At 32.2% G+C, this 21,551-nt stretch overlaps 7 non-coding genes across 7 annotated transcripts; all 7 read left to right on the top strand.

Annotated features, from left to right (window-relative positions):
* Positions 1-2,747: 2,747 nt before the first annotated feature.
* On the top strand, positions 2,748-2,831 carry TRNAL-CAG (transfer RNA leucine (anticodon CAG)). The gene has a single exon. It is a non-coding gene; the product is annotated as a tRNA-Leu (tRNA).
* Positions 2,832-5,481: 2,650 nt separating this feature from the next.
* TRNAL-CAA (transfer RNA leucine (anticodon CAA)) lies at positions 5,482-5,565 on the top strand. Its single transcript has one exon. It is a non-coding gene; the product is annotated as a tRNA-Leu (tRNA).
* A 2,645-nt stretch (positions 5,566-8,210) lies between these two features.
* Positions 8,211-8,294, top strand: TRNAL-CAG (transfer RNA leucine (anticodon CAG)). Its single transcript has one exon. It is a non-coding gene; the product is annotated as a tRNA-Leu (tRNA).
* Positions 8,295-10,915: 2,621 nt separating this feature from the next.
* Positions 10,916-10,998, top strand: TRNAL-CAG (transfer RNA leucine (anticodon CAG)). The gene has a single exon. It is a non-coding gene; the product is annotated as a tRNA-Leu (tRNA).
* Positions 10,999-13,645: 2,647 nt separating this feature from the next.
* TRNAL-CAG (transfer RNA leucine (anticodon CAG)) lies at positions 13,646-13,729 on the top strand. The gene has a single exon. It is a non-coding gene; the product is annotated as a tRNA-Leu (tRNA).
* A 2,630-nt stretch (positions 13,730-16,359) lies between these two features.
* TRNAL-CAG (transfer RNA leucine (anticodon CAG)) lies at positions 16,360-16,442 on the top strand. Its single transcript has one exon. It is a non-coding gene; the product is annotated as a tRNA-Leu (tRNA).
* Positions 16,443-19,087: 2,645 nt separating this feature from the next.
* Positions 19,088-19,170, top strand: TRNAL-CAG (transfer RNA leucine (anticodon CAG)). The gene has a single exon. It is a non-coding gene; the product is annotated as a tRNA-Leu (tRNA).
* The last annotated feature ends 2,381 nt before the right edge of the window (positions 19,171-21,551 follow it).

The raw sequence follows: 21,551 nt of genomic DNA, 5'->3' as shown, positions 1-21,551 counted from the left end.
ATTTTAATACAAATACGTCAGGATAGTCGAGCTGTCTGAGGTGCTGCGTTCAGGTCGCAGTCCGGTTTTCCGGGCGTGGGCTCGAATCCCACTCCTGACATTGGAATTAACATTTTACCTCTTTTCATTCGTACCTTTACGTCACTCAAGTGGTGAAGAAAAATTCAGGTACTCGTAGTTAAGGTTGAAAATGGACAACAATCATATGATTTCATTTGAAGGAAAGTGTTAAAAGCGAAAACTTGTTCTAGGTATGGAATGAACTACATAAATTTGATTATTAATTGCTTTACTATCAAAATATAATAATTGTGATATCTCTACAAACGAAACAAAAGATGTGTACTGGAAATAGAGTATAATTTTAGGTGATATCTTTTATGACACTATCAGGGAGAAAATAGCATATTTTACTCATAATTATCCTCCGAAGGTCGACTTTATGAAAACAAGTCTTATAAATTTCATATACCCTTACTCAATAGATGTAACATGAACAACCCTAAACTGTTTAGGAATTCTTCTTCACACTTATATTTTCTATAGTTTGGCGATTGGATAAGTAAACAATTTATATTAGAGCACATTATGAAACATAATACCTATACTCCCTTAAAATATGAATTACGTTTATCCACGTAAAAATAAAGAATAAGAGAACTTTTATGTGTCAAGTGTATGTTGTATGTTAAAATTTAGGAATGTACAAGAAATAACTAGAAAAAGCGGAAGTGGTGCGCGTGATTTTTCGTTCGCAACAATATTAAATTATGTGAATATGAAAGATAGTCACTAAAGTATTTTCCGTTTCTTCTTATTGTCGAGCTAAATTTCATTTGGTGAGTAACCAGAACGGTACAGAAAGATTAATGGAATGATTGATAGAAAGGTCTTCTTCCTCGAAATAGACAAAGAAGAGAACCCAAAGTTTAAATTCTCTTAAGTGAGAAACATATAAACTAGAGAAACGTTATTTACGAACGAATTGAATTATTTCACAAGAATTTAAAAGTCGTTTTGTCGGAACTTTACAATCGTTAATTGATTCAGTCCATTTTCATAGCTTACATTTACGGTAAAGCTTCTTGATCTATCTGCCGCCGTTATTTCCAGATTTTGAGTTTAAAATAACAATTGGTACCGTTCATTCGTGACGGGCAAAGTAGAATTGTGTAGTGTGAGACCGAAAACATTGGAAAAGAAGTTGTTAAACAAAAGTAATGTGATAAAATCGTGATCACACGTGTCTGACTGATCAATGCGACTTCACAAACATCACGCTTATCACAGGACAATTTAAAATTGATATCAAAATTTTAAAAAATAAGTAGATGATGGCCGTGCGTGAAGGAAGCAATCTGATTTATCAGGTATGGGTTCCAACTAGACACCTCACACAAAACTTTAAATATTGCTTCATTACCCTCAAAAATTAAGTTCTCTAAGGCTAGTAAGGAGAAAAGCTGCTATTTGTATCATTAATATCAGTTCCAAATGTACGAGGAATATGTTCTTCGGAAGATTGAAAACGGCCTACGAAGAAACGATTGCATTTCTCTGATGCAGTACACTCGACAAGTTGTTTATAAGGAGATCTCGCTATATTTGTATACCTACACGTAATTAAGAAGAGAAATTTGATTGTGATATGTTTTCTTCAGTAATTAAAATTTGGTACTTCTGAGATCGTTCCACAAAAGGAGTGCTAGATATATGATATAATTTTAGAAGTTTTTGTTTTTGGAGAAAATTAATAAAAAAAAGCCTTTTATTCATAAATATTCTGCGAAGTTTTTCTACCAACGATGTTTACAAAGGCCTGATTCTTCAGGTGTAATTAGAACAGTAATTATAACCTGTCTGTGTTGGTGTTCCTCTTAGTACATACAATTGTGCAGGGCGGGACAATAAACACCTTTTTGAACTATCGAAAACATGAAGAATGATAGAAAGTTTATTTAGAAATATGCATTTAACGAAGATTAAGCAGCATTGTAAAGGTTTTATGAGAAATGTAGGAAAAACAAGTCACTTTTAGTAATATCGGAAATGTTTAAACTCTTGGTTTAGGTCGCTCCCTAATTAGATGAGAAAGAACCCTCTGAAAATTACCTCCGAAAATGTCCAGTTCGCAACCATATACATTCATGCTTTTGACGACTTAGAAAAGTTAATTGAGTTAGTAAGCCTAAATAAATCGGATAAGGTTTTAGGAACTTCACCATTAAAAGTATAATTTTCCAAAACAACATTTAGTTTGATATAAATAACTGTTAAAGAGGTGAAGGATCTTATGTTCTGCTTGCTAAAAGAACAAAAAATAATAATTTTTATTCGGTTATGGTGGAGTATATACATCTGAAAATTATTAGATAGAAATGATATTTGCACCATATAAACGTCAATCACAATATAACGGAAATCTTGTCAGGAAGTTTTCATTCGCCTACCTATAAAATTTCGATCATTAATTGACTAAGTCAATTCTTACGTTTTCATTCAAGGTGAAGCAACTTAAACTGTCTGTTTATTCGATACTTTGAGTTTCTATCTATTGAGGGTCATGTGGATGTTTAGTCTCGCATCATGTGTCAGTTAAATGACAGCTGTGTAGTTTGTGGACATAGCGACAAGATTTGAAAATGAAAAATATTAAAGAACGAAAGATATGGAGAAAGATGGATAACACGTTCTTGAAGTAGTGAAGGCGACACCATCCAAAGAGATGTAAATAGAAATAGAAAGACGTCAGGATGGCCGAGCGGTCTAAGGTGCTGCGTTCAGGTCGCAGTCCGGTTTTCCGGGCGTGGGTTCGAATCCCACTCCTGACATAGGAATTGACGTTTTCCCTCTTTTCATTCGTACGTTTACGTCACTCAAGTGGTGAAGAAAAATTCAGGTACTCGTAGTTAAGGTTGAAAATGGACAACAATCATATGATTTCATTTGAAGGAAAGTGTTAAAAGCGAAAACTTGTTCTAGGTATGGAATGAACTACATAAATTTGATTATTAATTGCTTTGCTATCAAAAGATAATAATTGTGATATCTCTACAAACGAAACAAAAGATGTGTACTGGAAATATAGTATAATTTTAGGTGATATCCTTTAAGACACTATCAGGGTGAAAATAGCATATTTTACTCATAATTATACTACGAAGGTCGATTTTATGAAAACATGTCTTATAAATTTCATTTAGCCTCATTCCATAGATGTAACATGTACAAACCTAAACTCTTTAGGAATTCTCCTTCACACTTATATTTTCTATAGTTTGGCGATTGGATCAGTAAACACCTTATATCAGAGAACATTATGAAACATAATACCTATACTCCCTTAAAATATGAATCACGTTTATCAACGTAAAAATAAAGAATAAGAGAACTTTTATGTGTCAAGTGTATGTTGTATGTTAAAATTTAGGAATGTACAAGAAATAACTAGAAAAAGCGGAAGTGGTGCGCGTGATTTTTCGTTCGCAACAATATTAAATTATGTGAATATGAAAGATAGTCACTAAAGTATTTTCCGTTTCTTCTTATTGTCGAGCTAAATTTCATTTGGTGAGTAACCAGAACGGTACAGAAAGATTAATGGAATGATTGATAGAAAGGTCTTCTTCCTCGAAATAGACAAAGAAGAGAACCCAAAGTTTAGATTCTCTTAAGTGAGAAACATATAAACTAGAGAAACGTTATTTACGAACGAATTGAATTATTTCACAAGAATTTAAAAGTCGTTTTGTCGGAACTTTACAATCGTTAATTGATTCAGTCCATTTTCATAGCTTACATTTACGGTAAAGCTTCTTGATCTATCTGCCGCCGTTATTTCCAGATTTTGAGTTTAAAATAATAATTGGTACAGTTCATTCGTGACGGTCAAAGTAGAATTGTGTAGTGTGAGACCGATAACATTGGAAAAAGAAGTTGTTAAACAAAAGTAATGTGATTAAATCGTGATCACACGTGTCTGACTGATCAATGCGACTTCACAAACATCACGCTTATCACAGGACAATTTAAAATTGATATCAAAATTTTAAAAAATAAGTAGATAATGGCCGTGCGTGAAGGAAGCAGTCTGATTTATCAGGTATAAGTTCCAACTGGACCCCTCACAGAAACCTTTAAATATTGCTTCATTACCCTCAAAAATTAATTTCTCTAAGGCTAGTAAGGAGAAAAGCTGCTATTTGTATCATTAATATCAGTTCCAAATGTACGAGGAATATGTTCTTCGGAAGATTGAAAACGGCCTACGAAGAAACGATTGCATTTCTCTGATGCAGTACACTCGACAAGTTGTTTATAAGGAGATCTCGCTATATTTGTATACCTACACGTAATTAAGAAGAGAAATTTGATTGTGATATGTTTTCTTCAGTAATTAAAATTTGGTACTTCTGAGATCGTTCCACAAAATGAGTGCTAGATATATGATATAATTTTAGAAGTTTTTGTTTTTGGAGAAAATTAATAAAAAAAAGCCTTTTATTCATAAATATTCTGCGAAGTTTTTTCTACCAACGATGTTTACAAAGGCCTGATTCTTCAGGTGTAATTAGAACAGTAATTATAACCTGTCTGTGTTGGTGTTCCTCTTAGTACATACAATTGTGCAGGGCGGGACAATAAACACCTTTTTGAACTATCGAAAATATGAAGAATGATAGAAAGTTTATTTAGAAATATGCATTTAACGAAGATTAAGCAGCATTGTAAAGGTTTTATGAGAAATGTAGGAAAAACAAGTCACTTTTAGTAATATCGGAAATGTTTAAACTCTTGGCTTAGGTCGCTTTCTAATTAGATGAGAAAGAACCCTCTGAAAATTACCTCAGAAAATGTCCAGTTCGCAACCATATACATTCATGCTTTTGACGACTTAGAAAAGTTAATTGAGTTAGTAAACCTAAATAAATCGGATAAGGTTTTAGGAACTTCACCATTAAAAGTATAATTTTCCAAAACAACATTTAGTTTGATATAAATAACTGTTAAAGAGGTGAAGGATCTTATGTTCTGCTTGCTAAAAGAACAAAAAAAAATAATTTTTTATTCGGTTATGGTGGAGTATATACATCTGAAAATTATTATATAGAAATGATATTTGCACCATATAAACGTCAATCACAATATAAAGGAAATCTTGTCAGGAAGTTTTCATTCGCCTACCTATAAAATTTCGATCATTAATTGACTAAGTCAATTCTTACGTTTTCATTCAAGGTGAAGCAACTTAAACTGTCTGTTTATTCGATACTTTGAGTTTCTATCTATTGAGGGTCATGTGGATGTTTAGTCTCGCATCATGTGTCAGTTAAATGACAGCTGTGTAGTTTGTGGACATAGCGACAAGATTTGAAAATGAAAAATATTAAAGAACGAAAGATATGGAGAAAGATGGATAACACGTTCTTGAAGTAGTGAAGGCGACACCATCCAAAGAGATGTAAATTTCAATAGAAATACGTCAGGATGGCCGAGCGGTCTAAGGTGCTGCGTTCAAGTCGCAGTCCGGTTTTCCGGGCGTGGGTTCGAATACCATTCCTGACATAGGAATTGACGTTTTACCTCTTTTCATTCGTACGTTTACGTCACTCAAGTGGTGAAAAAAATTCAGGTATTCGTAGTTAAGGTTTAAAATGGACAACAATCATATGATTTCATTTGAAGGAAAGTATTAAAAGCGAAAACTTGTTCTAGGTATGGAATGAACTACATAAATTTGATTATTAATTGCTTTGCTATCAAAAGATAATAATTGTGATATCTCTACAAACGAAACAAAAGATGTGTACTGGAAATATAGTATAATTTTAGGTGATATCCTTTATGACACTATCAGGGTGAAAATAGCATATTTTACTCATAATTATACTACGAAGGTCGATTTTATGAAAACATGTCTTATAAATTTCATTTAGCCTCATTCCATAGATGTAACATGTACAAACCTAAACTGTTTAGGAATTCTCCTTCACACTTATATTTTCTATAGTTTGGCGATGGATCAGTAAACACCTTATATTAGAGCACATTATGAAACATAATACCTATACTCCCTTAAAATATGAATCACGTTTATTCACGTAAAAATAAAGAATAAGAGAACTTTTATGTGTCAAGTCTATGTTGTTTGTTAAAATTTAGAAATGTAGAAGAAATAACTAGAAAAAGCGGAAGTGGTGCGCGTGATTTTTCGTTCGCAACAATATTAAATTATGTGAATATGAAAGATAGTCACTAAAGTATTTTCCGTTTCTTCTTATTGTCGAGCTAAATTTCATTTGGTGAGTAACCAGAACGGTACAGAAAGATTAATGGAATGATTGATAGAAAGGTCTTCTTCCTCGAAATAGACAAAGAAGAGAACCCAAAGTTTAGATTCTCTTAAGTGAGAAACATATAAACTAGAGAAACGTTATTTACGAACGAATTGAATTATTTCACAAGAATTTAAAAGTCGTTTTGTCGGAACTTTACAATCGTTAATTGATTAAGTCCATTCTCATAGCTTACATTTACGGTAAAGCTTCTTGATCTATCTGCCGCCGTTATTTCCAGATTTTGAGTTTAAAATAACAATTGGTACAGTTCATTTGACAGGCAAAGTAGAATTGTGTAGTGTGAGACCGATAACATTGGAAAAAGAAGTTGTTAAACAAAAGTAATGTGATTAAATCGGGATCACACGTGTCTGACTGATCAATGCGACTTCACAAACATCACGCTTATCACAGGACAATTTAAAATTGATATCAAAATTTTAAAAAATAAGTAGATGATGGCCATGCGTGAAGGAAGCAATCTGATTTATCAGGTATGGGTTCCAACTAGACACCTAACACAAAACTTTAAATATTGCTTCATTACCCTCAAAAATTAATTTTTCTAAGGCGAGTAAGGAGAAAAGCTGCTATTTGTATCATTAATATCAGTTCCAAATGTACGAGGAATATGTTCTTCGGAAGATTGAAAACGGCCTACGAAGAAACGATTGCATTTCTCTGATGCAGTACACTCGACAAGTTGTTTATAAGGAGATCTCGCTATATTTGTATACCTACACGTAATTAAGAAGAGAAATTTGATTGTGATATGTTTTCTTCAGTAATTAAAATTTGGTACTTCTGAGATCGTTCCACAAAAGGAGTGCTAGATATATGATATAATTTTAGAAGTTTTTGTTTTTGGAGAAAATTAATAAAAAAAAGCCTTTTATTCATAAATATTCTGCGAAGTTTTTTCTACCAACGATGTTTACAAAAGGCCTGATTCTTCAGGTGTAATTAGAACAGTAATTATAACCTGTCTGTGTTGGTGTTCCTCTTAGTACATACAATTGTGCAGGGCGGGACAATAAACACCTTTTTGAACTATCGAAAATATGAAGAATGATAGAAAGTTTATTTAGAAATATGCATTTAACGAAGATTAAGCAGCATTGTAAAGGTTTTATGAGAAATGTAGGAAAAACAAGTCACTTTTAGTAATATCGGAAATGTTTAAACTCTTGGTTTAGGTCGCTCCCTAATTAGATGAGAAAGAACCCTCTGAAAATTACCTCCGAAAATGTCCAGTTCGCAACCATATACATTCATGCTTTTGACGACTTAGAAAAGTTAATTGAGTTAGTAAACCTAAATAAATCGGATAAGGTTTTAGGAACATCACCATTAAAAGTATAATTTTCCAAAACAACATTTAGTTTGATATAAATAACTGTTAAAGAGGTGAAGGATCTTATGTTCTGCTTGCTAAAGAACAAAAAAAATAATTTTTTATTCGGTTATGGTGGAGTATATACATCTGAAAATTATTATATAGAAATGATATTTGCACCATATAAACGTCAATCACAATATAACGGAAATCATGTCAGGAAGTTTTCATTCGCCTACCTATAAAATTTCGATCATTAATTGACTAAGTCAATTCTTACGTTTTCATTCAAGGTGAAGCAACTTAAACTGTCTGTTTATTCGATACTTTGAGTTTCTATCTATTGAGGGTCATGTGGATGTTTAATCTCACATCATGTGTCAGTTAAATGACAGCTGTGTAGTTTGTGGACATAGCGACAAGATTTGAAAATGAAAAATATTAAAGAACGAAAGATATGGAGAAAGATGGATAACACGTTCTTAAAGTAGTGAAGGCGACACCATCCAAAGAGATGTAAATTTCAATAGAAATACGTCAGGATGGCCGAGCGGTCTAAGGTGCTGCGTTCAGGTCGCAGTCCGGTTTTCCGGGCGTGGGTTGGAATCCCACTCCTGACATAGGAATTGACGTTTTACCTCTTTTCATTCGTACGTTTACGTCACTCAAGTGGTGAAGAAAAAATTCAGGTACTCGTAGTTAAGGTTGAAAATGGACAACAATCATATGATTTCATTTGAAGGAAAGTGTTAAAAGCGAAAACTTGTTCTAGGGATGGAATGAACTACATAAATTTGATTATTAATTGCTTTACTATCAAAATATAATAATTGTGATATCTCTACAAACGAAACAAAAGATGTGTACTGGAAATAGAGTATAATTTTAGTTGATATCCTTTATGACACTATCAGGGAGAAAATAGCATATTTTACTCATAATTATCCTACGAAAATCGATTTTATGAAAACAAATTTTATAAATTTCATATAGCCTTTGATGTAACATGAACAAACCTAAACTCTTTAGGAATTCTCCTTCACACTTATATTTTGTATAGTTTGGCGATTGGATCAGTAAACACCTTATATCAGAGAACATTATGAAACATAATACCTATACTCCCTTAAAATATGAATCACGTTTATCAACGTAAAAATAAAGAATAAGAGAACTTTTATGTGCCAAGTGTATGTTGTATGTTAAAATTTAGGAATGTACAAGAAATAACTAGAAAAGCGGAAGTGGTGCGCGTGATTTTCGTTCGCAACATTATTAAATTATGTGAATATGAAAGATAGTCACTAAAGTATTTTCCGTTTCTTCTTATTGTCGAGCTAAATTTCATTTGGTGAGTAACCAGAACGGCACAGAAAGATTAATGGAATGATTGATAGAAAGGTCTTCTTCCTCGAAATAGACAAAGAAGAGAACCCAAAGTTTAGATTCTCTTAAGTGAGAAACATATAAACTAGAGAAACGTTATTTACGAACGAATTGAATTATTTCACAGGAATTTAAAAGTCGTTTTGTCGGAACTTTACAATCGTTAATTGATTAAGTCCATTCTCATAGCTTACATTTACGGTAAAGCTTCTTGATCTATCTGCCGCCGTTATTTCAAGATTTTGAGTTTAAAATAACAATTGGTACAGTTCATTAGTGACGGTCAAAGTAGAATTGTGTAGTGTGAGACCGATAACATTGGAAAAAGAAGTTGTTAAACAAAAGTAATGTGATTAAATCGTGATCACACGTGTCTGACTGATCAATGCGACTTCACAAACATCACATTGATATCAAAATTTTAAAAAATAAGTAGATGATGGCCATGCGTGAAGGAAGCAGTCTGATTTATCAGGTATGGGTTCCAACTAGACACCTAACACAAAACTTTAAATATTGCTTCATTACCTTCAAAAAATTAATTTTTCTAAGGCTAGTAAGGAGAAAAGCTGCTATTTGTATCATTAATATCAGTTCCAAATGTACGAGGAATATGTTCTTCGGAAGTTTGAAAACGGCCTACGAAGAAACGATTGCATTTCTCTGATGCAGTACACTCGACAAGTTGTTTATAAGGAGATCTCGCTATATTTGTATACATACACGTAATTAAGAAGAGAAATTTGATTGTGATATGTTTTCTTCAGTGATTAAAATTTGGTACTTCTGAGATCGTTCCACAAAAGGAGTGCTAGATATATGATATAATTTTAGAAGTTTTTGTTTTTGGAAAAAATTAATAAAAAAAAGCCTTTTATTCATAAATATTCTGCGAAGTTTTTTCTACCAACGATGTTTACAAAAGGCCTGATTCTTCAGGTGTAATTAGAACAGTAATTATAACCTGTCTGTGTTGGTGTTCCTCTTAGTACATACAATTGTGCAGGGCGGGACAATAAACACCTTTTTGAACTATCGAAAATATGAAGAATGATAGAAAGTTTATTTAGAAATATGCATTTAACGAAGATTAAGCAGCATTATAAAGGTTTTATGAGAAATGTAGGAAAAACAAGTCACTTTTAGTAATATCGGAAATGTTTAAACTCTTGGTTTAGGTCGCTTCCTAATTAGATGAGAAAGTACCCTCTGAAAATTACCTCAGAAAATGTCCAGTTCGCAACCATATACATTAATACTTTTGACGACTTAGAAAAGTTAATTGAGTTAGTAAACCTAAATAAATCGGATAAGGTTTTAGGAAAGTCACCATTAAAAGTATAATTTTCCAAAAGAACATTTAGTTTGATATAAATAACTGTTAAAGAGGTGAAAGATCTTATGTTCTGCTTGCTAAAAGAACAAAAAAAAATAATTTTTTATTCTGTTATGGTGGAGTATATACATCTGAAAATTATTATATAGAAATGATATTTGCACCATATAAACGTCAATCACAAAATAACGGAAATCTTGTCAGGAAGTTTTCATTCGCCTTTTATAAAATTTCGATCATTAATTGACTAAGTCAATTCTTACGTTTTCATTCAAGGTAAAGTAACTTAAGCTGTCTGTTTATTCGATACTTTGAGTTTCTATCTATTGAGGGTCATGTGGATGTTTAATCTCTCATCATGTGTCAGTTAAATGACAGCTGTGTAGTTTGTGGACATAGCGACAAGATTTGAAAATGAAAAATATTAAAGAACGAAAGATATGGAGAAAGATGGATAACACGTTCTTAAAGTAGTGAAGGCGACACCATCCAAAGAGATGTAAATTTCAATAGAAATACGTCAGGATGGCCGAGCGGTCTAAGGTGCTGCGTTCAGGTCGCAGTCCGGTTTTCCGGGCGTGGGTTGAATCCCACTCCTGACATAGGAATTGACGTTTTACCTCTTTTCATTCGTACGTTTACGTCACTCAAGTGGTGAAGAAAAATTCAGGTACTCGAAGTTAAGGTTGAAAATGGACAACAATCATATGATTTCATTTGAAGGAAAGTGTTAAAAGCGAAAACTTGTTCTAGGGATGGAATGAACTACATAAATTTGATTATTAATTGCTTTACTATCAAAATATAATAATTGTGATATCTCTACAAACGAAACAAAAGATGTGTACTGGAAATAGAGTATAATTTTAGTTGATATCCTTTATGACACTATCAGGGAGAAAATAACATATTTTACTCATAATTATCCTACGAAAATCGATTTTATGAAAACAAATTTTATAAATTTCATATAGCCTTTGATGTAACATGAACAAACCTAAACTCTTTAGGAATTCTCCTTCACACTTATATTTTCTATAGTTTGGCGATTGGATCAGTAAACACCTTATATCAGAGAACATTATGAAACATAATACCTATACTCCCCTTAAAATATGAATCACGTTTATTCACGTAAAAATAAAGAATAAGAGAACTTTTATGTGTCAAGTCTATGTTGTTTGTTAAAATTTAGGAATGTAGAAGAAATAACTAGAAAAAGCGGAAGTGGTGCGCGTGATTTTTCGTTCGCAACAATATTAAATTATGTGAATATGAAAGATAGTCACTAAAGTATTTTCCGTTTCTTCTTATTGTCGAGCTAAATTTCATTTGGTGAGTAACCAGAACGGCACAGAAAGATTAATGGAATGATTGATAGAAAGGTCTTCTTCCTCGAAATAGACAAAGAAGAGAACCCAAAGTTTAGATTCTCTTAAGTGAGAAACATATAAACTAGAGAAACGTTATTTACGAACGAATTGAATTATTTCACAAGAATTTAAAAGTCGTTTTGTCGGAACTTTACAATCGTTAATTGATTAAGTCCATTCTCATAACTTACATTTACGGTAAAGCTTCTTGATCTATCTGCCGCCGTTATTTCCAAATTTTGAGTTTAAAATAACAATTGGTACAGTTCATTCGTGACGGGCAAAGTAGAATTGTGTAGTGTGAGACCGATAACATTGGAAAAAGAAGTTGTTAAACAAAAGTAATGTGATTAAATCGTGATCACACGTGTCTGACTGATCAATGCGACTTCACAAACATCACGCTTATCACAGGACAATTTAAAATTGATATCAAAATTTTAAAAAATAAGTAGATGATGGCCATGCGTGAAGGAAGCAGTCTGATTTATCAGGTATGGGTTCCAACTAGACACCTAACACAAAACTTTAAATATTGCTTCATTACCTTCAAAAAATTAATTTTTCTAAGGCTAGTAAGGAGAAAAGCTGCTATTTGTATCATTAATATCAGTTCCAAATGTACGAGGAATATGTTCTTCGGAAGTTTGAAAACGGCCTACGAAGAAACGATTGCATTTCTCTGATGCAGTACACTCGACAAGTTGTTTATAAAGAGATCTCGCTATATTTGTATACATACACGTAATTAAGAAGAGAAATTTGATTGTGATATGTTTTCTTCAGTAATTAAAATTTGGTACTTCTGAGATCGTTCCACAAAAGGAGTGCTAGATATATGATATAATTTTAGAAGTTTTTGTTTTTGGAGAAAATTAATAAAAAAAGCCTTTTATTCATAAATATTCTGCGAAGTTTTTTTCTACCAACGATGTTTACAAAAGGCCTGATTTTTCATGTGTATTTAGAACAGTAATTATAACCTGTCTGTGTTGGTGTTTCTCTTAGTACATACAATTGTGTAGTTCGGGACAATAAACACCTTTTTGAACTATCGAAAATATGAAGAATGATAGAAAGTTTATTTAGAAATATGCATTTAACGAAGATTAAGCAGCATTGTAAAGGTTTTATGAGAAATGTAGGAAAAACAAGTCACTTTTAGTAATATCGGAAATGTTTAAACTCTTGGTTTAGGTCGCTCCCTAATTAGATGAGAAAGAACCCTCTGAAAATTACCTCCGAAAATGTCCAGTTCGCAACCATATACATTCATGCTTTTGACGACTTAGAAAAGTTAATTGAGTTAGTAAACCTAAATAAATCGGATAAGGTTTTAGGAACTTCACCATTAAAAGTATAATTTTCCAAAACAACATTTAGTTTGATATAAATAACTGTTAAAGAGGTGAAGGATCTTATGTTCTGCTTGCTAAAAGAACAAAAAATAATAATTTTTTATTCGGTTATGGTGGAGTATATACATCTGAAAATTATTATATAGAAATGATATTTGCACCATATAAACGTCAATCACAAAATAACGGAAATCTTGTCAGGAAGTTTTCATTCGCCTTTCTATAAAATTTCGATCATTAATTGACTAAGTCAATTCTTACGTTTTCATTCAAGGTAAAAGCAACTTAAACTGTCTGTTTATTCGATACTTTGAGTTTCTATCTATTGAGGGTCATGTGGATGTTTAGTCTCGCATCATGTGTCAGTTAAATGACAGCTGTGTAGTTTATGGACATAGCGACAAGATTTGAAAATGAAAAATATTAAAGAACGAAAGATATGGAGAAAGATGGATAACACGTTCTTAAAGTAGTGAAGGCGACACCATCCATAGAGATGTAAATTTCAATAGAAATACGTTAGGATGGCCGAGCGGTCTAAGGTGCTGCGTTCAGGTCGCAGTCCGGTTTTCCGGGCGTGGGTTCGAATCCCACTCCTGACATAGGAATTGACGTTTTACCTCTTTTCATTCGTACGTTTACGTCACTCAAGTGGTGAAGAAAAATTCAGGTACTCGTAGTTAAGGTTGAAAATGGACAACAATCACATGATTTTATTTGAAGGAAAGTGTTAAAAGCGAAAACTTGTTCTGGGGATGGAATGAACTACATAAATTTGATTATTAATTGCTTTACTATCAAAATATAATAATTGTGATATCTCTACAAACGAAACAAAAGATGTGTACTGGAAATAGAGTATAATTTTAGTTGATATCCTTTATGACACTATCAGGGAGAAAATAGCATATTTTACTCATAATTATCCTACGAAGGTCGATTTTATGAAAACAAGTTTTATAAATTTCATATAGCCTTTGATGTAACATGAACAAACCTAAACTCTTTAGGAATTCTCCTTCACACTTATATTTTCTATAGTTTGGCGATTGGATCAGTAAACACCTTATATTAGAGCACATTATGAAACATAATACCTATACTCCTTAAAATATGAATCACGTTTATCAACGTAAAAATAAAGAATAAGAGAACTTTTATGTGTCAAGTGTGTGTTGTATGTTAAAATTTAGGAATGTACAAGAAATAACTAGAAAAAGCGGAAGTGGTGCGGGTGATTTTTCGTTCGCAACAATATTAAATTATGTGAATATGAAAGATAGTCACTAAAGTATTTTCCGTTTCTTCTTATTGTCGAGCTAAATTTCATTTGGTGAGTAACCAGAACGGTACAGAAAGATTAATGGAATGATTGATAGAAAGGTCTTCTTCCTCGAAATAGACAAAGAAGAGAACCCAAAGTTTAGATTCTCTTAGTGAGAAACATATAAACTAGAGAAACGTTATTAACGAACGAATTGAATTATTTCACAAGAATTTAAAAGTCGTTTTGTCAGAACTTTACAATCGTTAATTGATTAAGTCCATTCTCATAGCTTACATTTACGGTAAAGCTTCTTGATCTATCTGCCGCCGTTATTTCCAGATTTTGAGTTTAAAATAACAATTGGTACAGTTCATTCGTGACGGTCAAAGTAGAATTGTGTAGTGTGAGACCGATAACATTGGAAAGAGAAGTTGTTAATCAAAAGTAATGTGATTAAATCGTGATCACACGTGTCTGACTGATCAATGCGACTTCACAAACATCACGCTTATCACAGGACAATTTAAAATTGATATCAAAATTTAAAAAAATAACTAGATGATGGCCATGCGTGAAGGAAGCATGGCCATTTATAAGGGATGGGTTCCAACTAGACACCTCACAAAAAACTTTAAATATTGCTTCAGTACACTCAAAAATTAATTTTTCTAAGGCTAGTAAGGAGAAAAGCTGCTATTTGTATCATTAATATCAGTTCCAAATGTACGAGGAATATGTTCTTCGGAAGTTTGAAAACGGCCTACGAAGAAACGATTGCATTTCTCTGATGCAGTACACTCGACAAGTTGTTTATAAAGAGATCTCGCTATATTTGTATACATACACGTAATTAAGAAGAGAAATTTGATTGTGATATGTTTTCTTCAGTAATTAAAATTTGGTACTTCTGAGATCGTTCCACAAAAGGAGTGCTAGATATATGATATAATTTTAGAAGTTTTGTTTTGGAGAAAATTAATAAAAAAGCCTTTATTCATAAATATTCTGAAGTTTTTCTACCAACGATGTTTACAAAGGCCTGATTTTCAGGTGTATTTAGAACAGTAATTATAACCTGTCTGTGTTGGTGTTCCTCTTAGTACATACAATTATTGTAGGTCGGGACAATAAACACCTTTTGAACTATCGAAAATATGAAGAATGATAGAAAGTTTATTTAGAAATATGCATTTAACGAAGATTAAGCAGCATTGTAAAGGTTTTATAAGAAATGTAGGAAAACAAGTCACTTTTTAGTAATATCGGAAATGTTTAAACTCTTGGTTTAGGTCGCTCCCTAATTAGATGAGAAAAGAACCCTGAAAATTACACTCGAAAAATGTCCAGTACGCAACCATATACATTCATGCTTTTGACGACTTAGAAAAGTTAATTGAGTTAGTAAACCTAAATAAATCGGATAAGGTTTTAGGAACTCACCATTAAAAGTATAATTTTCAAAACAACATTTAGTTTGATATAAATAACTGTTAAAGAGGTGAAGGATCTTATGTTCTGCTTGCTAAAAGAACAAAAAAAAAATAATTTTTTATTCGGTTATGGTGGAGTATATACATCTGAAAATTATTATATAGAAATGATATTTGCACCATATAAACGTCAATCACAAAATAACGGAAATCTTGTCAGGAAGTTTTCATTCGCCTTTCTATAAAATTTCGATCATTAATTGACTAAGTCAATTTACGTTTTCATTCAAGGTAAAAGCAACTTAAACTGTCTGTTTATTCGATACTTTGAGTTTCTATCTATTGAGGGTCATGTGGATGTTTAGTCTCGCATCATGTGTCAGTTAAATGACAGCTGTGTAGTTTATGGACATAGCGACAAGATTTGAAAATGAAAAATATTAAAGAACGAAAGATATGGAGAAAGATGGTTAACACGTTCTTAAATTAGTGAAGGCGACACCATCCAAAGAGATGTAAATTTCAATAGAAATACGTCAGTATCCCCAAGCGGTCTAAGGTGCTGCGTTCAGGTCGCAGTCCGGTTTCCGGGCGTGGGTTCGAATCCCACTACTGACATAAGAATTGACGTTTTACCTCTTTTCATTCGTACGTTTACGTCACTCAAGTGGTGAAGAAAAATTCAGGTACTCGTAGTTAAGGTTGAAAATGGACAACAATCATATGATTTCATTTGAAGGAAAGTGCTAAAAGCGAAAACTTGTTCTAGGGATGGAATGAACTACATAAATTTGATTATTAATTGCTTTACTATCAAAATATAATAATTGTGATATCTCTACAAACGAAACAAAAGATGTGTACTGGAAATAGAGTATAATTTTAGTTGATATCCTTCATGACACTATCAGGGAGAAAATAGCATATTTTACTCATAATTATCCTACGAAGGTCGATTTTATGAAAACAAGTCTTATAAATTTCATATAGCCTTATTCCATAGATGTAAACATGAACAAACCCAAACTGTTTAGGAATTCTCCTTCACACTTATATTTTCTATAGTTTGGCGATTGAATCAGTAAACACCTTATATTAGAGCACATTATGAAACATAATACCTATACTCCCTTAAAATATGAATCACGTTTATCCACGTAAAATAAAGAATAAGAGAACTTTTATGTGTCAAGTCTATGTTGTATGTTAAAATTTAGGAATGTAGAAGAAATAACTAGAAAAGCGGAAGTGGTGCGCGTGATTTTTCGTTCGCAACAATATTAAATTATGTGAATATGAAAGATAGTCACTAAAGTATTTTCCGTTTCTTCTTATTGTCGACGTAAATTTCATTTGGTGAGTAACCAGAACGGTACAGAAAGATTAATGGAATGATTGATAGAAAGTTCTTCTTCCTCGAAATAGACAAAGAAGAGAACCCAAAGTTTAGATTCTTTTGTGAGAAACATATAAACTAGAGAAACGTTATTTACGAACGAATTGAATTATTTCACAGGAATTTAAAAGTCGTTTTGTCGGAACTTTACAATCGTTAATTGATTAAGTCCATTCTCATAGCTTACCATTTACGGTAAAGCTTCTTGATCTATCTGCCGCCGTTATTTCCAGATTTTGAGTTTAAAATAACAATTGGTACAGTTCATTCGTGACGGGCAAAGTAGAATTGTGTAGTGTGAGACCGATAACATTGGAAAATGAAGTTGTTAAACAAAAGTAATGTGATTAAATCGGGATCACACGTGTCTGACTGATCAATGCGACTTCACAAACATCACGCTTATCACAGGACAATTTAAAATTGATATCAAAATTTTAAAAAATAAGTAGATGATGGCCATGCGTGAAGAAAGCAGTTTGATTTATCAGGTGTGGGTTCCAACTAGACACCTCACACAAAACTTTAAATATTGCTTCATTACCCTCAAAAATTAATTTCTTTAAGGCTAGTAAGGAGAAAAGCTGCTATTTGTATCATTAATATCAGTTCCAAATGTTCGAGGAATATGTTCTTCGGAAGTTTGAAAACGGCCTACGGAGAAACGATTGCATTTCTCTGATGCAGTACATTCGTAAAGTTGTTTATATGGAGATCTCGCTATATTTGTATACCTACACGTAATTAAGAAGAGTAATTTGATTGTGATATGTTTTCTTCAGTAATTAAAATTTGGTATTTCTGAGATCGTTCCACAAAAGGCGTGCTAGATGTATGAAATAATTTTAGAAGTTTTTGTTTTTGGAGAAAATTAATAAAAAAAAAGCAGTTTCCTCATAAATATTCTGCAAAGTTTTTTCTACCAACGATGTTTACAAAAGGCCTTATTCTTCAGGTGTAATTAGAACAGTAATTATAACCTGTCTCTGTTGGTGTTTCTCTTAGTACATACAATTGTGTAGGTCGGGACAATAAACACCTTTTGAACTTTCGAAAATATGAAAAATGATAGAAAGTTTGGTGTAGAAATATGCATTTAACGAAGATTAAGCAGCATTGTAAAGGTTTTATGAGAAATGTAGGAAAAACAAGTCACTTTTAGTAATATCGGGAATGTTTAAACTCTTTGTTTAGGTCGCTTCCCTAATTAGATGAGAAAGCACCCTCTGAAAATTACCTCAGAAAATGTCCAGTTCGCAACCATATACATTCATACTTTTGACGACTTAGAAAAGTTAATTGAGTTAGTAAACCTAAATAAATCGGATAAGGTTTTAGAAACTCACCATTAAAAGTATAATTTTCCAAAACAATATTTAGTTTGATATAAATAACTGTTAAACAGGTGAAGGATCTTATGTTCTGCTTGCTAAAAGAACAAAAAAATTTTTTTTATTCGGTTATGGTGGAGTATATACATCTGAAAATTATTATACAGAAATGATATTTTGCACCATATAAATGACAATCACAAAATAACGGAAATCTTGTCAGGAAGTTTTCATTCGCCTTTCTATAAAATTTCGATCATTAATTGACTAAGTCAATTCTACGTTTTCATTCAAGGTAAAGCAACTTAAGCTGTCTGTTTATTCGATACTTTGAGTTTCTATCTGTTGAGGGTTATGTGCTGTTTAGTCTCGCATCATGTGTCAGTTAAATGACACCTGTGTAGTTTATGGACATAGCGACAAGATTTGAAAATGAAAAATATTAAAGAACAAAAGATGTGGAGAAAGATGGATAACACGTTCTTAACTAGTGAAGGCGACACCATCCCAAGAGATGTAAATTTCAATAGAAATACGTTAGGATGGCCGAGCGGTCTAAGGTGCTGCGTTCAGGTCGCAGTCCGGTTTTCCGGGCGTGGGTTCAAATCCCACCCTGACATAGGAATTAACGTTTTACCTCTTTTCATTCGTACGTTTACGTGACTCAAGTGGTGAAGAAAAATTCAGGTACTAGTAGTTAAGGTTTGAAAAGGACAACAATCATATGATTTCATTTGAAGGAAAGTGTTAAAAGCGAAAACTTGTTCTAGGTATGGAATGAACTACATAAATTTGATTATTAATTGCTTTACTATCAAAATATAATAATTGTGATATCTCTACAAACGAAACAAAAGATGTGTACTGAAAATAGAGTATAATTTTAGGTGATATCCTTTATGACACTATCAGAGAAAATAGCATATTTTACTCATAATTATCCTACAAAGGTCGATTTTATGAAAACAAGTCTTATAAATTTCATATACCCTTACTCCATAGATGTAAGATGAACAAACCCTAAACTGTTTAGGAATTCTCCTTCACACTTATATTTTCTATAATTTTGGGATTGAATCAGTAAACACCTTATTTTAGAGCACATTATGAAACATAATAACTATACTCTTAAAATATGAATCACGTTTATCCACGTAAAAATAAAGAATAAGAGAACTTTTATGTGCCAAGTCTATGTTGTATGTTAAAATTTAGGAATGTAGAAGAAATAACTAGAAAAAGCGGAATTGGTGCGCGTGATTTTTCGTTCGCAATAATATTAAATTATGTGAATATGAAAGATAGTCACTAAAGTATTTTCCGTTTCTTCTTATTGTCGACCTAAATTTCATTTGGTGAGTAACCAGAACGGTACAGAAAGATTAATGGAATGATTGATAGAAAGGTCTTCTTCCTCGAAAGAGACAAAGAAAAGAACCCAAAGTTTAGATTCTTTTAAGTGAGAAACATATAAACTAGAGAAACGTTATTTACGAACGAATTGAACTATTTCACAGGAATTTAAAAGTCGTTTTGTCCGAACTTTACAATCGTTAATTGATTAAGTCCATTCTCATAGCTTACATTTACGGTAAAGCTTCTTGATCTATCTGCCGCCGTTATTTCCAGATTTTGAGTTTAAAAAACAATTGGTACAGTTCATTCGTGACGGGCAAAGTAGAATTGAGTAGTGTGAGACCGATAACATTGGAAAAGAAGTTGTTAAACAAAAGTAATGTGATTAAATCGTGATCACACGTGTCTGACTGATCAGTGCGACCTCACAAACATCACGCTTATCACAGGACAATTGAAAATGTATATCAAAATTTTAAAAAATAAGAAGATGATGGCCAAGCGTGAAAGAAGCAGTCTCATTTATCAGGTATAAGTTCCAACTAGACACCTCTACACAAAACTTTAAATATTGCTTCATTACCTCAAAAATTAATTTCTCTAAGGCTAGTAAGGAGAAAAGCTGCTATTTGTATCATTAATATCAGTTCCAAATGTACGAGGAATATGTTCTTCGGAAGTTTGAAAACGGCCTACGAAGAAACGATTGCATTTCTCTGATGCAGTACACTCGACAAGTTGTTTATAAGGAGATCTCGCTATATTTGTATACATACACGTAATTAAGAAGAGAAATTTGATTGTGATATGTTTTCTTCAGTAATTAAAATTTGGTACTTTTGAGATCGTTCCAAAAAAGGTGTGGTAGATATATGATATAGTTTTAGAAGTTTTTGTTTTTGAGAAAATCAATAAAAAAGCAGGTTCCTCATAAATATTCTGCGAAGTTTTTCTACCAACGATGTTTACAAAAGCAAAAGGCTTCAGAACAGTAATTATAACCTGTCTGTGTTGGTGTTCCTCTTAGTACATACAATTTTGTAGGTCGGGACAATAAACACCTTTTTGAACTATCGAAAATATGAAGAATAATAGAAAGTTTATGTAGAAATATGCATTTAACGAAGATTAAGCAGCACAGTAAAGGTTTTATGAGAAATGTAGGAAAATACAAGTCACTTTTAGTAATATCGGAAATGTTTAAACTCTTGTTTAGGTCGCTCTTAATTAGATGAGAAAGCACCTCTGAAAATTACCTCAGAAAATGTCCAGTTCGCAACCATATACATTCATACTTTTGACGACTTAGAAAAGTTAATTGAGTTAGTAAACCTAAATAAATCGGATAAGGTTTTAGGAAAACTCACCATTAAAAGTATAATTTTCCAAAACAACATTTAGTTTGATATTAATAACTGTTAAGTGAGAGGTGAAGGATGTTATGTTCTGTTTGCTAAAAAAGAACAAAAAAAAATAATTTTTTATTCGGTTATGGTGGAGTATATACATCTGAAAAATATTATATAGAAATGATATTTGCACCATATAAACGTCAATCACAAAAAAATAACGGAACTCTTGTCAGGAAGTTTTCATTCGCCTTTCTATAAAATTTCTATCATTAATTGACTAAGTCAATTCTTA

Source organism: Tachypleus tridentatus, chromosome 4 (genome assembly GCF_004210375.1).
Source record: "Tachypleus tridentatus isolate NWPU-2018 chromosome 4, ASM421037v1, whole genome shotgun sequence".
Lineage (NCBI taxonomy): Eukaryota > Metazoa > Arthropoda > Merostomata > Xiphosura > Limulidae > Tachypleus > Tachypleus tridentatus.
This window is presented reverse-complemented; position numbering and strand designations above follow the sequence as displayed.